Genomic DNA, 12,690 nt, shown 5'->3' with positions numbered 1-12,690 from the left:
GATAGTGATTCTTCTGATGAATCTGGCAAAGTAAATTGAAAACCTTCTGGAAAGGATTCACCCTTCTAGCTGCCACTAAGAACATGAGTGATTCCTGGGAGTAAGTCAAAATATCAGTATTAACAAGAGTTTGGAAGAAGTTGATTCCAACCCTTATGGATGACTTCGAGAGGTTCGATACTTCAATGGAGGAAGTTACTGCAGATGTAGTAGAAATAGCAAAAGAACTAGAATTAGAAGTGGAGCCTGAACATGTGACTGAATTGCTGCAATCTCATACTAAAACTTTAACAGATGAGGAGTTACTTCTTCTGGATGGGCAAAGAAACAGGTTTCTTGAGATGGAATCTACACCTAGTGACCTTGTGAAGATGTTGTAAACACTGTTGAAATGGCAACAAAGGATTTAGAATATTATATAAACTTAGTTAACAAAGCAGCAGCAGGGTTTGGGAAGACTGACTCCAATTTTGAAAGAAGTTCTACTATGGGTAAAATGCTATCAAAGAGCATTGCATGCTAAGGAGAAATCTTTCACAAAAGAGTCAATCTATGCAGCAAACTTTATTATTGTTTTATTTTAAGAAATTGCCACAGCCACCCCAATCTTTAGCAACCACCACCCTGATCAGTCAATATCCATCCACATCAAAGAAGACACTTTATCAGCAAAATGATTACAACTCATTAAAATCCCAGATGATTGTGTTTTTTAGAAATAAAGTATTTTTTAAATTAAAGTATATATATTTTTTAGACGTAATGCTATTGCACACTTAATACACTATAACATAGTGTTTATATATACCAGAAAACCAAAAAATTTGTGTGACTTAGTTTATTTCAGTGGCCTGGAACTGAACCTGCAATATTTCCAAGGTATGCCTGTAAACAGGAAAAATTCATTTTATCTTTATCTTTTATTACAGTTCCTTAAAAAGCCACACAAAATATCATGATTCAGATAAATTCATTTTTGAAAAATAGCACAAAACCTATTTCTTTAACAATACTCAGCACCTTCTTTATTCACATGTAAATATTGAAAGCCTACTGTGTAGCTCTGTGAAATAAAAACCAGGGAAACTCTTACCAGGGGTAGATAGGAATAACTAAAGCCAGAAGCAAATGTATCATCAACATTACATTAGGCTGAAGAGAAAAGGGTTTTCTTTTCTTTTGTTTTTGTTTTGTTTAGGGACAGAATCTTGCTCTGTCACCCATGCTGGAGTGAAGTGACTACGCACAGGTGTGATCAGAGTGCACTGCAGCCTCAAGCTCCTGTGCTCAAGCCATCCTCCCACCTCAGCCTACCAAGTGGCTGGGACTACAGGTACATGCCACCATACCTGGCTATTTTCTTTACTACTGTTTGTTTAAAATTTTAAAAATTAAAAAGAAAAAATCAGTTTGCTTATTGCTCTGCATTTCTTTAGCATCTATAGCTCTTGAATATGCTTGTTAAAAATATGTCAGATGAGTTTGATAAATGAAGCAAACGTCTTGCTAAATACCATGTTTCAACCTTATCTTTGTGGTAAATAATGAACAAATATCTCATAAATGCAAGGATTAAAATGATAAAATGAAAACATCTTCAGTAAAAACTAGAATCAAAAGATTGGCATTAATTTTAATGAAAGATGATCATTTAGAAAGTTATAAATTCATCTATTGTACTTATCATTTTCATAGCTATGCAATTTACACACACACACACATTTTTTCCCCCTTCTTTTCTCTAAGTCTCGTTTTCCACGATGGATCTCAGCCCTTCTTCATTTTACTAGAAGGTCTACTTTTCATTCCCTACGAAAGGAAGCCCTATAAAGCAAGGCAAGGTGGGACACTTGAGATTCCTATAAGTTAGAAATAGAAATCTTGGTTGAGAAAGCTGGTTTGATGCTCAATTAATAGTGCCAAAATGCCCTACAAATTGCTGTGGGGCTATTGGCCCCACATCGTTAGCCATCAGATGACCACATCATTCTGCCTTTCTTTGTTATGAACTGTAATGCATCAATCTCATTGGAACCCCTCATGAGCATGAACATGGGTACCACAAGTTTGAGTAACCAGAATAATGACCAAGATGTGGAACTGTAGTTTCAACTCTGTCTCTGTCCTATGGTGTAATTAGATCACCAATACTTACTGCCCAAGTCACACTTATTCCTATCTAATTAATCTTCCTACACCTAAGATCAACATAGGCTAGGGATCTGAGTCTGTTGATCAAAGACATAGTTGATCCATATTCTAGGCCTAATTTTTACAGCATGGAAGTTTCTTATTCCATCAGCAAAGAAAGTGCTGCAAATGCAGAACAATATAAACACAGTGCTTAGAGAAAATATTAGTCCTAGGATGTGGTACATAAATTACAGACCAATGTAAGCTTTAGGATTTTTGGATTCCAAATGATTTCAAATGAGACTCTGAAACAGGTAATAATTTGGTAGGTTTCTCAGTCTTAATTTTCCTCATATCTACTGTATAAATCTATTTTCATGCTGCTAATAAAGACATACTTGAGACTGGGCAATTCACAAAATAAAGAGATTTATTGGACTTACAGTTCCATGTGGCTGGGAAGGCCTCACAGTCATGGTGGAAGATGAAAGACACATCTCACACGGAGGCAGACAAGAGAAGAGAGCTTATGCAGAAAAACTCCCTTTAAAATAGCCATCAGATCTTGTGAGACTCATTCACTATCACAAGAACAGCACAGGAAAGACCCGCCCCATAATTCAATCACCTCCCACAGGGTTGCTTCCACAACACATGGGAATTGCGGGAATTACAATTCAAGATGAGATTTGGATGGGGACAGAGAGCCAAACCATATCATCCACCCAGATGCAATAAGGATACATGGAAATTCTGATATAAACAAGAGTAATGCTAAACATTGTCATGAACTGGAACTTAACAAACAATGAGAAACCCTGGTATATGGCCAATTTGTGGTCACCGTCACCAACTAACTCTCCAATACTTTACTCTAAAACTTGAAATTTCTGCAACTAATTCTCACTCATTAATTTCATGTTTTGGCTTAACAAAATTGTTACCAAGGACTTCCTCTTCAGTTCTATTTTCTAGGTCTGTGCTGTGCTTTCTTCTTTATACAATAAACATCTTACTCTAAGCTAAGCCTGTGAATTTTAATTATATTTGTCTTATTCTTATCTCACCAACCCTGTGGCTATGTACAAATTTCTAAATTGGCCAGTAAAACAATACATCTTAACTAATCTTTCAAAAATTACAAACACTTGTGATAATCTGATGGAAGCCAAGAATCCTAGACCGAGGAAACACACACACACACACACACACACATACACACACACACACACACACACACACACACACACACACACACACACGCATACATGCATTCCTGTACTTAACTACAGTCATATAACAAAACAGTTCAGAGCTTGGGCTTTGGAGGTTCAAATTTCAAGCTCTGACCCTGATAAGTTTTAATATTATCACTTGCTAAATCAGGCTATTAAATTTATAGAAAACTCTTTGGGCCTGTGAGTTGGTTACATTTTTTATAAATAAGAGTGTTTACATTTTGCCCCCAGTAAGAGTATTTTTTGGAGTAAAAAGAAAAAAAAAATCCTCATAAATAAGACCTAATCCTAGAGTGAAGAAAAAAGGGGTAGTTTTACTTGCAAGCTGGTTGTGTTTACTAAATAATTTCTTCATGGTTTTTCTACAATTCCAGTATAATTTATTCTATACAATTCTAGCCAAAATTTTAGAAAAATCTATCAATCTAGTTTCTAGACACTGATTATCTCTAATGAGGGAAGAAATTATCAAATGTTTAATTGAATGCAATCCCTGAACATTATGAAGATTGTCATCCATCCTTAGCTGGAAAAGTTAGCAATTATGTCACCTATATGACATTAGTAAGTTTTAAAAATCTGCTTATGCCGTATAGTTTTCTTTGTCTTGCTGCTGGACTTTCCTTGTGTTCTCTGTTTGCATATTCAATATACAGCTATAAAACTCCATATTTTAAAGTTTGACTAAATGTTAATTTTTGGTAATTCTCTTTTCAAACATAGTTTAGATCATAATAAAATAAGTATGGTTCCAAGAACTCACTAAAACATTACCAAGTTCCAGCCAATGGCTGAGTTAAAGTGACTTCATTACTAAAAATTTTAATCTGTACCTAAATAGTATTCTTTATGGCAGTGATTTTCAACTTTTTTGCAACTCAACACACTTGAGGGGTTTGATATATGCTCATCATCACAACAGCAATTGTCATCTGGCTAGAAGAAAACAGAGAATAGAAGAGGTATTGTGGTTGAGAATCACTACTCTGTAGCAAACAGATAATTTCCTGCAGTCCGTAAGTTTTAAGAAGAAACTTCAGGTATTTGTTAGTAATGGATGGAAATTCACTCTATCACTATGCCAAAAAAAAAAGAAAAAAAAAGAAAGAAAGAAAAAAGAAAATGATTCAGGATATTTCTTCAATTAGGATTGAAAAATAATATATATGACAGAAAAAAAAAAACCCTGTGGTTTGCATATTAGAAAGCTTAGTTGATTGTACTAAACCTAAGAATACACTATGTCTTTGTAATTATTATTAAGTGATTTTTTGGAGTCAGTACATAGGGCTCTACAGTTTCCAAAGAGGGCACACCTTCCAGAGTTTGGAAGTTATCCTAAGAAATAAACACTCTGAATTGAAGTAAAGATTAACTCATTCGTATATAGAAGTGCCATTCCTGGGAAATGATATGTAGATCTTTAGCGGAAAAATTAGGTTGTTTTCCAATACAATGTAATCTCTGAAACCAGGATATAACTTAATTACCCAGTTATTTGATAACATGTCAGGCATGAGGAGATGATGAATGGGAACTGGAGAAGAAAAATTGATCAGTTTCTCTTTCCATCTCAGCTACCAGAAAGCTCAGACTCAAATTTATGACCCACCTCTGTCAAACAGACAGAATCTCACAGACCTGTATTTTCTAGGCAAACATCAAATTGTTTCCCCTTTTTTCTTTTTGGAGCCCATTTTTTCAATTAAATTTTTCAGTATCTCATCATAGTTTGTTATATGTATTATTACAAATAATTTTAAATCTCTCATCAAAATTATAAACATCTTTGCTTATCTAGCACTGTACAGAGGAAAAGAGTTTTTGAAGAGCAAACATGAGTGCTTCTGTGAGGTGAATTTCCAAGCACCTGATGTGATTTACTTCTGTAGAAGGCCTGAACGCTCCACACTCTCAAAACTTTCTTCTAACAGTATTAAGATCATATAACTACGTACATGCAGTCTATATTCCTAAGCAGCCTTTTGGCACTAATTCACATTTCTCAACAGGAGAGATTGTGCTGACCAATAGACATGAAACTTCTGGCATGATAAGCATAATTTTATGTATAAATTACAAAAGTGGCACTCCAGTCCACTAATTAGTCTCTTCTGAGTTTCCTTTGTTTGAGTCTACTGTCTAAAACCTCTCCGATTTGGCAATTCGGTAGAATTTTATTGCTGATTGTGATGAACAGCCCTGGAAGCTTTATGCTGCACCCAAAGCCCTGCTCTATGTGGGGTTCCAGGAGCAGCCAGCAAACAACCTTGGGCCCCACTCCATTTGAAGGAAAAACAAAAACAAAAAAACTTTCTAACACCTTTTGCATTCACTATTAGATTCACTATTAGTACATTTTATCACACCACTACAACTGAATGTTTCTCAGCACCAAATCTACTGCTATGATGATGGAAATTGTGGGACTCACTTCAGAGAGCAAAAATACAAAGTGGGCATGTGTAGGCCTGAAACTCACCAAAGTAGCACAATCTCTGGCATTTTCATTTTTTTTGCAAAAGCTGTTTGTATTTTGGGATGCTGTTAAATAATTGACCAGATGCCTTTGGGTAGCAGATTTGTTCATTATCCCTTAAACTAACAGTCACTTATTGAGCATCTTCTCTGTTAAATGCTGTACTAGTTCTGTACTGATCTGGCTTCATGAAATAAACTCTAGTGAGGGACACAGATTTTTTAAAAGTAAAAGTCTGTAAGTAAATGTTTTCTTCTACATTGGGATAATAAACATGAGAATGAATACTTGGATGCTAAAGCAGAAAAAAATAACCAGGGGAGTATCAGTGTTAGACTGCAAAGCCACAGCGCACCCTGCTCCCCAGCAAAAGATGCCGTTTAACTAGAGGAACACATGTGCTTGTTTTATTGGGACAGTCCCAGTTAACGCCAGTTGTCCCAGCGTAATTATTAATAGAGGCTCCTTTCCCACGAAACATATCCTGATTAAAATAATGTATTATGTGGTCATGCTAATTTTAAACAAAGTGGAAACTCAGTAAAGTGCTAGGTCCTAGAAGGGATAATGACTTCTAAGTACTTTGGAAAGCATCCCGAGGTGAAGATAAGCATTAGCAGTGTAATGGGCTGAGATTAACTTCATTCCTGGCTTGATTCCAGGGGGAAAAAAAATCACAGCTTCAAACATAATGTATTTAAGGGCATGGAATCGATGCTGAGTAAAGAGAAAAGAAGGGAACCTCAGTAAATAAAACTTGAATCATTTTCCTCATTGTGAAGACAGAATTAGCAGAAAACAAAAACTCCAGTTCTTCAGCACCATGGAAGCCTAGAAACTTTTAAATATGAAAGCAGATAGCAGAATGTAGTCATAAAGCATGTAAACTGAAGGAACCTTGGAAATCAGCTCATACAGATCTCCCATCTTAGAGGAATATAATGCCAGAGGACATAAAAGTGAGCAGTATACTTGGAGGTAAGAATCGCTGTGCTGCATAAACATCAGTTGCAAAAAACACTGGATTTGGACTCAGGCCACCCATGTCATAGTGCCAGTTTCTTAAGTACCTCTTATTTTCCCCAAACCTCGGTTTCTTCAAGTAGAATCCTGGAATCAAAATACCTTTCTCACTGTCTCCTAGGGTTGTTTTGAAGATAAAATAAAATCGTATAAGCTATAAAGGGCTTTGCCAATTTAGTTGTTGTTAGCAACACATTCATTAGCCTAGCCCATGTTCTAAACAAAAGAAAAGCCTACATCTATCATGAAGTTATGACAAGAAGCTTCCACGCCCTTTGCAACTGAATAAAGGGGACTCTGATTTGAGGTTGGTACTCTCAGGTTTATCCTTTCTCGTGCCTCAGAATTCACCATATCAAGTAAACGATGATAATTAGGTAAGTGACAAGAATCAGGGCTATAGACTCTCTCTGGGTTTGGCTAAGGAAGCCATATCTAGAAAAGATAATATGCACCATGGTTACATTAATGTCTATCCTTTTAGGATTGAATTACCACAAACCCAAACAGGTTCAGCAACTGAAACCACTGAAAAAATTCAAAATGAGGAAGCAAAGGTCGAGCATGTAATCTGAGCTTCTAAAGTGAGCACAGTTGTGCAGAAGCAAGGTTCAGTGCTGCGAATGGCAATACTGAAATGGCAAGAAATGGAGTCTTTAAAAGTCCTCCCACACAGATGGGCCAGTGTTTTATTCAACTGGACACAAGATTCTTAAGTAAATACAAGAAACCTGGTAAAACTTTTATAAGGAGTTAAGTGAATCTGTCAACATAGTGAGTGAATCAGGGTAAATAGGCCAAAGAAACAAAAATGTGTAAGGACAAACATAGTAGAAGTTTCTTTCTTGCCCATGGAAGAAGGTAAGCAGATTCTCCTGGTTGGTGGGGGTTTTCCTGCATGCAGTAATTCTGCCCTCCTCTAGGGACTTACCGTTGGTCTCATCTTGCTTTTCATCCAGTGAGAAGAGAGAAAGGCTGAAGGAGGATAGGTTCTTTTTAAGCCATGAGAAATAGCACAGCATGCCCTCCAATGTGGCTGGCTGGAACTCAAAGTCAGCCACACCCAACTCCAAACAAATCTGGGAAAGAGATTCTAGCTGAGAAGAAAAGAAAATGTGAATTCTGATTAACAGCTTGCATTCTCTGCTACAGATAAGATTTCTGCTCATACAGATTCTACACCAGGACCAGCAGCAGAGTAGAAGTCACACAGAAGGAAAAAGGGCTATGAATTGGCCCACCTGCCATTTGCAGGTACCCCGCCCTGCCTGATGCTCAGCAATGTCCCCAGTTCCTCACAAAGCTGACAAAGTATGAACAAGGGACCAAGAGTTACTTTTCAGTGGCCTATCCTTTATGGCTAATGCTTCTAATTAGTAGAATGGATCAGATGAAGGCATACTGGCATGGTGATAGCACCGGAGAAAAATCTTTGGTCAGAATATGACAGATCCATTCCCTGTAACCTATACAGTACCCTGGAAACATTGGCTTCCTAGAATGTTCTATTTGAAAACCCTTATAGACCTTGGCAATGATTTGTAGTGAGCAAGATTTTCAACCACAGAAAGTTTTAGGAACTCTAGACACTGGGGCCTTTGGGCCCAAAACCAATGTAAGTTGTACTCCTACTTTTTTCATCATTCTGGAAGGTGATCCCTGCCTTAGCCGCAAACTACTTTGAAAGTAGAGAAACCACTGGGAAAGGAGAAAGTAAGGCTTGGCTGCTGGGCTTGGTATTTAACTGAAAGGCAATACTTCAGGAAATTGTGAAACCACCTGTCATTTAGTAGATGGTGTGAAGATGGAGAATATTATCTAAAAATACTAGACTGAAAGAACAAGTTACTCTTCAGCTACCATTTGTGTCTCCAATTGTTTGTGTGCCTATTTCTCTTTTTCTCAAAATGAGGGAGAAACTGGATCCCTAGATTTAATCTTTCCTTAGCTGGATAATAATAGATTTATCATTTCAATCAAGTTATATCTTTAATGCAAGGGTCATGGTATTTTCAAGAGTATTTTTATGCAAGGAATATAATGATATACCATGGTCTTCAAGCAGAACCAGAAGGGAAGGAAAGTCTGAATGGCTTTTAGGATAGCAGGGACATGGCAGGAGGGGAGAGGGATGTCAACAGACTGGCTGTTTGTCTCATAGGGGTACCAGACCCAGAAATAGACCTAAAATGTCAGAAAAATTTCTGATAAAGCTGGATTGGGAAACGAGGCCTGGATCTACAGCCACAGTGAGGTTGCTTCAAACTCTACACATTCTGATTTGAACTGACTTGCCCAACCACCTGCAAAGGAGGCTGATCCGAGAGAGGGTTCCCAAGAGCATTGTGGAAGGGGTTAGAAGAGAGGGGAGGAGGAGGTATGGACTGATGGAGAGGAAGGGCAGGGCTGAGGGGGAATGAGAGTTTGGGAAATGACAGATGACATGAGAGGCTTGCAGTCAGCTGTGGAAATAAGTATCTGAAGCAGAATGGATTAGGTCCTCATTCTGTGGGGAACATTTTTAGGCCTGAGAGTGTCCAGCTAGGGGCAAGAGGGGTGCATATTAACCCAGGCTGGTTTTAAGTGCCACAGTGAGAAGGGTAATTAGTTAACCGTAAGAAACAATTAATCAGGAGCCATGTGATTCTCACCAAAGGGAGGACGTGGAATCTGCCACAGCTTCTGGCCAGGCCGGTTTGCCTTTCTCCATGGTTAGCAGAACCATCCTTTGCCGTCTCAAAATGCAGAAACACTGGAAACGTGAAAATCCCTGCTTCCTCCAGCTGATGAGATTGTCTGTAGCTATCTCTCAGTACGAATTTGCCTTCAAATTCATTCTTCAAAATATGTGAGGCTGTCAATATACATAAAATGGAGTTAGGTTGAATCATAGAAAATTGCCAGCTTTGGAGTTAAAAATCTGTCAAAATTGGCATTTCACATGACTCAATATTGAAGTAAAAAATAGGTTCCTTGGGCAGTTTGCATTTTTGTAGTTTCATGGTAAATACTTTGTGTTTGGGGAACCCCTGGGGTTCTCCTAAAGGCCTTAGGGGTCAGGCTGTCCTCCGAGGATCCAAGGATAACCCTGACATAATGGTCACTGACATCCTCAATAATTCTGCTACCATGAGTGGCAAAACACTTTCCTGGTGTGACTAGTTCAGTGACCTAGTCATATTTTAAAACCCTTAAATAAAAGCACAAACTCCACCGCCTCACTCTTAATAAATGACTTTGCCAACTACATCTCAGAAAATAGAGGTGTTAGGTAAGAATTTATTAAATCTCTCACCCAAACACTATGTGCTTGCCTTACAGCTGAATTCAGACAGATTATCTGGATGTCTTCAGGCACATTGGTGTAGAATGCACTTGGAAACATTCACTCTGATTATATTATATTGAGCCACCATGCAAATGTACAGCAACTCACAGCTACATAATTGTTCATTCCTGTACCAGAGATCGAAATCCCCAACCCATCCTCCACCAAAGGGAAGTTACCAAAATGCAAATCTGAATGTGTCAGTTTTGTAATTTAAAGATGTCAAGCCCGTTAGCTCAGGTCAGGAATCCCACTGCTTAAAGATCACACTGCTCCCTCTTTCTCCAGTTTCACCCCAACGTGCAGCCTTTCCTTCACTTGCTCAATTACTTGGCTTCCTGGAAAGCATCGTGCATTTCTTGCTTCTAGGTTTTCCACATGCTGATTCTTCAGCCTGTAAGTTTTCTTCCTGTCAAGACTTTACTGGGTTTAAACTTTATCTCCTCCAAGAAATATTTCAGTAAGATGTTCCGTCTCGCTGCTGCCATATCTTGTTACACACACCTTGATCTTTGCTTTTATCCCACAATATATTTAGTCTTAGTTTACTAACCTGTCTCACTTCTAGGGCATTATATGAGGTGAACACAATAAACTTTTGAGCAGGAACTACATGAAATAACACGCTCAAAGTATGAGCTGAATGAAGAATGAATTTAAAACAATAAATTTACAATTTAGGTCCCTACCTCCTAACAATGAAAGAGTATTTTTAAACAGCAATACGTTCATTACTGAGAAATTTCACAATTTAACTTAGTATTTTGCTATTTTTGTATGTTGAAGTAATTTTTCTAAATAGCTCTGATCACAGCTAACAATTACCAAGAACCTACTATGAGCCAGGAACCATTCTGGTTTTATCGTTAAAACTACCCTTGGTATCCTTGGAGTTCTCTCTCTCTCTCTCTCTCTCTCTTTTTTTTTTTTTTTTTTTTTTTTTTTTTAGAGATCTGAGTGATTTTAGCTTTATTTCCTTCACTTTAAGCCAATCATGAAATTTCACAGTGATTTCTGGGGCAGGGACAGAAGGAAGGCGGTGTCAACAATCATCCGGGTTGTGGCCCAGTGAGCCCACGGAGGTGCAGGCAGGGTGCGCCCTCACCGTGGCAGCTGGAGGAGAAGGAACAGCACCACCGGCAGGTAGGTGATGTTCTGGGAGGCTGAGAGCTGGTATGCGATGTCCTCCGTGGCTTTCAGCTTGCCCAGCTCAGTCAGGCCGTCCCCTGCCGTGGCCAGTGAGTTGGCCATCAGCTCAGCTGCCTTGGAGTCGCCCTCAGCAGAGATGATAGCAGCCTTTTTCTGCTGCTCAGCCTGTTCCACCACGAATCTGGCCCTCTCTGCTTCCTGCTGAGCCACCTGTTTGGCTTCCACCGCTTCTGTGAACTCCTTCCCGAAGGTCAGATGTGTCAAGGGCACGTCGTCCAGGATGAGCCCAAAGGCGACTGATCACTCTGTAAGGTCGTCGCGCACCTGCCTGGAAACCAGCTCTCTCTGGGTGATTAGTTCTCCAGCATCAAAGCGAGCCACCACTGACTTCAGATCCCGGTCGTGATGGGCGGCAGCGTATGCTCATATAGTCCTCTCCGATGCTGGTGAAGATTCCAGGACGCTGGCTAGCAACAGGTGGGAAGAGGATGCAGCAGTGTGATGTGGACATTCTGTAAATCTTTGCTACCAGTGATGATCGGCACACTACGTGGCTGAGAATGGCAGTCAAAGACAATTGGTTTCTGTACCCATGGGATGAGAAAGTGAGTTAGAATCGGTCAAATATGACAGCTCTGTGTCCAGCAACCACATTATATAAGGTGGAGTTCACCACACCTCCTGCAACAGCTAAGGTCAGGCCAAACTTGCCAATGGACCCAAACACTTTGGCAGCCATGTTTTCTTCTGCTGGACCCTCTCACACCTGCTTCCACTCTTGAGTTCTCAATTTAAAAATGAGATAAAACAGCAAGGTTTTCTTCAATTGATTTGTTTGGTAAATATCGATTTTACAAATCCAGTGTTTTCTCAATAGTTTTCACCTGAATTCCAACTGAAGAACTAAAATTTAATATCTGAAACATATCACATCTTTGAATAAAAATTTAAATATCCTGACCATCTATCAGGAATTTGAAACCAGCCTGGCCAACATGGTGAAACCCCATCTCTACTAAAAATACAAAAATTAGCCGGGCATGGTGCCACGTGCCTGTAGTCCCAGCTACTCAGGAGGCTGAGGCAGGATAATTGCTTGAATTTTGGAAGTAGTGGTTGCAGTGAGTCAAGATCACACCACTGCATTCCAACCTGGGTGACAGAGTAAGACTCCATTTCAATTATTAAATAAATATCCTGCTCATCTAATAATTCAAAAAGTAAAGTAACTTCTAGCTACTTTTTCTTGCCCTAACTCCTGCTTCTATTTTCTCCGATAATCATCTGATGACAAATTTCCCAATTCTAGTTGTTCTTTGGATCTTCTCTTTTCTTCAGTT

General features: G+C 38.8%; 1 pseudogene; it reads right to left on the bottom strand.

Annotated features, from left to right (window-relative positions):
- Positions 1-11,302: 11,302 nt before the first annotated feature.
- LOC116559980 lies at positions 11,303-12,123 on the bottom strand (annotated as a pseudogene).
- Positions 12,124-12,690: the final 567 nt, after the last annotated feature.

Source organism: Sapajus apella, unplaced genomic scaffold (genome assembly GCF_009761245.1).
Source record: "Sapajus apella isolate SASKATOON/1434 unplaced genomic scaffold, GSC_monkey_1.0 scaffold1, whole genome shotgun sequence".
Lineage (NCBI taxonomy): Eukaryota > Metazoa > Chordata > Mammalia > Primates > Cebidae > Sapajus > Sapajus apella.
This window is presented reverse-complemented; position numbering and strand designations above follow the sequence as displayed.